Here is a 4957-nt window from a genome sequence, read left to right as displayed (position 1 = left end):
AGTCCAGGGAGCAGCCCAGGACAGAGCTGGCCCTCCTCACCAGTTTGTCCAGTCTCTTTTTGTCTCGGCCCGAGATGCCTCCTGCCCAGGAGACCACTCCATAGAAGATGACTGATGAAACCACCGAGTCATAGAAGTTCCTGAGGAGTGTTCCCCGAACGCCAAAGGACCTCAGCCGCCTGAGTAGGAAGAGTCTGCTCTGACCCTTCCTATAGAGAGCGTCTGTGTTGTCGCTCCAGTCCAGTTTATTGTTCAGATGAACACCCAGGTACTTGTAAGTTGAGACCCTCTCAACGTCTGTTCCCTGGATATTCACTGGTGCAGGTGGAGAGTGCCGACGCTTGCGGAAATCCACCACCAGCTCTTTGGATTTCCCAGCGTTGATTTGGAGGCGGTTCTGCTGACACCAGTCCACGAACCCCTGCGTAACCCCTCTGTACTCCCGATCGTCATCGTCAGTGATGAGGCCGACAATCGCAGAGTCATCAGAGAACTTCTGCAGGTGACAGGTTGTGGAATTGTATTTGTAGTCCGAGGTGTAGAGGGTGAACAGGAAGGGAGCCAGCACAGTTCCCTGCGGCGCTCCCGTGCTGCAGAGGAGCACGTCAGACACACAGTCCTGTGTTCTCACGTACTGTGGCCGGTTTGTGAGGTAGTTGTGAATCCATGTGATGAGGTGGTGGGCCACTCCCGCCTGCTCCAGCTTGTCTCCCAATAAGGCGGGCTGGATGGTGTTGAAAGCACTTGAGAAATCAAAGAACATGATCCTCACCGTGCCCCCCGCCTTCTCCAGGTGGAAGAGTGAAGTGTGGAGCAGGTAGATGATGGCATCATCCACATTGATGCCAGGCTGGTATGCAAATTGGAGTGGGTCCATTGAGGAGCTGACCAGGGGGCGCAGATGGACGAGGACCAGTCTCTCCAGGGTCTTCATCAGATGAGACGTCAGCGCCACTGGTCTGAAGTTGTTGAGCTCCTTCGGATGGGGTGTCTTTGGAACCGGAACCAGGCAGGATGTTTTCCACAGCTGGGGGACTCTGCCCAGCTTCAAGCTCAGGTTGAACATGTGCTGGACGATTCCACACAGCTGGTCTGCGCAGGATTTGAGGAGCTGGGAGCTGGTCCCATCTGGGCCTGCCGCCTTCCTCGCCTTCATCTTCCTCAGCTGGTTCTTCACCTGAGATGTTGTGAGGAACAAGGCTGAGCAGGAGGAAGTGGTGGTTGTCTGATGAGGCTGGGAACTGGAGCCTGTGGAGAGAGAGAGGGGCGAGAGAGGGGGAGAGAGGGTCTTGTTCGCAGTGGCAGGAGGGGTGGGTGGGGGCTGCATCAGGGAAGCCTGAGCGGGGTCAGACATTTGATCAAACCTATTGAAAAATAGGTTCAACTCATTTGCCCACTGAAGCCCCCCCCCCCCTTCTGCGTCTTACCTGCTTGTCCGTGGCCTGAGATGGTCTTCAGGCCCCTCCAGACATCCCTGGCATTGTTCCGCTGCAGTTGTTCTTCCATCCGCATCCTGTAGGACAGCCGTCCTTACCTCCCGGATCTTCGTGTATGGTGTGTGTGTGTGTGCACGTGTGAGGACAGGGGCAAGAAGTCCATGTGTTTTTACGTTTCAGTGTCCAGTTTGAGTTCGTCATTCTCAACATTAATCAGGTTGTAATGGTACATTTGGGCAACAAACCTACGATTAACCATCGTCTTTGTCATAAAAATAATGCAACATGAACAGACTACACATAACAAAATGAAAACTATAATTATCCCTATATATTGTTTTTTAAATTCTTCATAGTGGTCATAACATCAATAATTGTTTCATTTTTATTAAAAATTTAAATGCAGTAATGTACTCCAATCAAGGCTGATATTCCTTTATGTACGTCATTAATTTCCAAACAATATCTAATCTTTTTGTTCTGTGGCTTCAACATATTTATCATCTCATCAATATTAGCACCACAGAGTACTGAGTTTCGAGATCCTCACAATAGTCGTTCTCAAAATGATATTTTATTTTTATCAATTTAGCTTTGTTAAGGTAAGATATTTTATTGACAATCTAACATTAATATGCAAAGAACATGTACATTAGTACGAAATGTAAAAGAAAATTGTGGTGGGGGGGTGCGAATTGTTTTCTTCTTGGTAGGGGGGGCATGACAGGAAATAATTGAGAACCACTGGTCTAGTCACACACACCATTCCCTACCAGAGAAATGACATTCCATGTCCCCAGAGCTAGGCGCTTTATGTTGCCGGGGATTGGACTGCCTTTGACTGCCTCCTAGCTCAAAGGAAACCCAAATTCTTTGGTCCCGCCCACTGGTAGTGAGCCGAAGCCCTTGTATTAAATAATAAATAAATACATAAAATAAAAAAATTAATAAATTTAAAAAACGGACCGATCCACTGCTTGGGTTAGTTTGACCCACCTTGAGATCCGTTCCCACTCAGTGACAGTGTCTACAAGCCACTGCCACCAGGCCAGTGAACCCAACGTCCAGGCAGTGACAAAAAACGTGATCAAATTACATTGCTCATCATAAGGTGTTTGTGAGACGCTCTTTGTATGTTTCCTCAATTAAGACCTGTTTTCCATTGGTGTATTTGAAAAAAGTGGTGAACCTGTTAAATTCACTACAAAACGTTAAGAAGATGAAAGTAATGTTTGAAGGAATATTATTTTTCTATCGACGTGCCGGCGGGCGGGCACAGATAGAGAGTGATAAAGCAGCACCACCCGCGCGGGACGTGCTGACGAAAAGGCAAGCGCTCCTCCTCTCATCGCGTCCTTATTAAGACAGAAAAAAGACGCTGTTGAATTTGACCTATTCGCAGTTCGAGCAGGTGCTTAACGCTGGAGAATATCACCACTTCGAAGTTCGAACTGCTGTTGAAACGGAGAGGTAAGTGTTTTTCGTTGGGTTTTTTTCAAAACATGCGTCGAGTGCATTTGTTCATAGTTAGAGATAGTTGTGTGGAAAACACTATACAAAGTAGCACCATGGATGTGGGCCTACAACACTGGCCTAGCAAACATGTGCTCCTACATCGACATAATTGACGAGCTCCAGTTAAGCATTGAATAATTATAAAACGTCATGGTGCTTTTACTCATTTAAAGAACTAAACCGACGCGTATTGTCATCCGGTGGTCAGGTTTGCATTGAATGTGAGCACGAGGGACGCTAGCTTGTTGCGTTAGCTTTGCGGAGCTAACAGCTTGCACTTTTGTTATAGAACCACAGAATGCAAGTACCATGATAATTTCTGTCATTAATTTTTGTGTAAGACACGATGTTCACTGGTTAATTACATGATTCTTAAAGCAAAGGTTACTGTGAATGCAATTTTGGTAAGATTTTTGTAGTCACACTGCATAAATCTGTCTGTGTCTGTTGTTTAAACTTCAATATAAACTATTATGGTTGAAATCGTTAATTGGGATGGAGGAATTGATATTTTTTTAATTTATAATTTATTTTTCTTACACTGATATTGTTAAAACTCCATTTAGCCCATAGTATTAATAATTCTCAACACAATACTGTCTTTTTTCTTTATAGAATAAACAATGCCTTCCCTGAGATGCAGGAAGTCCCCAAAGCAGGATACTATTGAACATGCAGTCAAGGGTCTGGACAAGACTGCAGAGTTAGAAGCGAAGTATATAAACTAATTTAAAGGTATGATGTTAACGCTTTTGCTAAGATATATTATTGTTTTCTGATAACCAAGCTGACATCGTTTTTTAAGTGGTTATTTTACATTAAGAGTGTCTTGACCTTTTCTTTTGCCACTTTTGTCAGTTTCAAGTTATTTCAGTGAGTGTGAAACCTGATGGTAGGAGTTCTATCTAAATTAAGGCTGTACTTGATGACGCCCTCCGGCATTTTTATACCACAATAGACCGGTGAACAAGTCCGATATTGATAGTCTAGTGTAAAGCACGTAATACGTCACAGAGATCACGTGACGCGATCCAATATGACTGTGTACAGTGTATGTCATTGTTTTGAAACTAAATAATCTTAAAGTTTTTTTTTTACGTAACCAGGTGCAATTGACATTTGTACTTTCAGTCCTAATACATACTGGCTAATGCAATGCTGGAAAATGAATTTTGGCTGGTCTGTTCCTTTAAAATCATAAAGAAGGGCTCTGCTCTATCCCTCACAAGAAGCAATGTTTCAAACCACCCTACATTAGTATAGTGGCCCAAATGAATATGATGACTCCTTATTTGTGTGCTTAAAAATATGACGAAGCTAACTTGATTTCCCTGTTAACTAGGTCGAGGAGTATTTACCAAGGCCCCTTTCAGGAAAGACGACTTTATTCTTTATTATGGAGTACAGAGGAAAATTGATAGATTCTGATGAATCTCAACGCAGGAAGATGGATGGAAGAGGCACTGTCTTTTTGTTTGACTTCCGCCGGCAAGAAAAAACTTGGAGGTGAGGCAAAGATTGAGATGTTATCTTATTTTTGTTTTTATTTAAAAAAATAAACACATACTCATCCCATAAGTGTTAGGGGAAAAATCATTCTCTAAGCAAAAATGTATAATTACTTTTATTCATGCGTTGAATCTGTACAAATGAAAATATAGATCATGAAGTCTCAAAGACAAGCTGTTAATAGGGTCTGATTCCAATAGAAATTTCTTGTATGATTTGATTTAGATTTAAAAATTGTGGATTTCCTATTTTTATGTTTTGTGTACACAAGATTGTCTCAAAGATTAATTTCTGACATTGATTGAATAATTGTTTTTTTTTTTTTTAATCTATTTTAAGTGTTGATGCAGCTCAAGAAGATGGCAGTCTGGGAAGACTGGTTAATGATGACCACATGCACCCCAACTGTAAAATGAAGAAGATGACAACAGAGGACAGACCACACCTCTGTCTGTTTGCGCTCCGAGACATTGATGTTGGCGAAGAAATAACTTAAG

At 43.0% G+C, this 4957-nt stretch overlaps 1 long non-coding RNA gene across 1 annotated transcript; it reads left to right on the top strand.

Moving 5' to 3' along the window:
- The first annotated feature begins 2832 nt into the window (after positions 1-2832).
- Positions 2833-4439, top strand: LOC148315073 (uncharacterized). Its single transcript, XR_015841300.1, has 3 exons — positions 2833-2906; positions 3567-3686; positions 4294-4439. It is a non-coding gene; the product is annotated as an uncharacterized LOC148315073 (long non-coding RNA).
- The last annotated feature ends 518 nt before the right edge of the window (positions 4440-4957 follow it).

The sequence above is a fragment of the Idiotropiscis lumnitzeri genome, unplaced genomic scaffold, assembly GCF_059441095.1.
Source record: "Idiotropiscis lumnitzeri isolate Australia: NSW breed Sydney's pygmy pipehorse unplaced genomic scaffold, RoL_Ilum_1.0 HiC_scaffold_144, whole genome shotgun sequence".
NCBI lineage: Eukaryota > Metazoa > Chordata > Actinopteri > Syngnathiformes > Syngnathidae > Idiotropiscis > Idiotropiscis lumnitzeri.
Note: the sequence above shows the minus strand (reverse complement) of the source record. Positions and strands in the feature narration are given on the sequence as shown.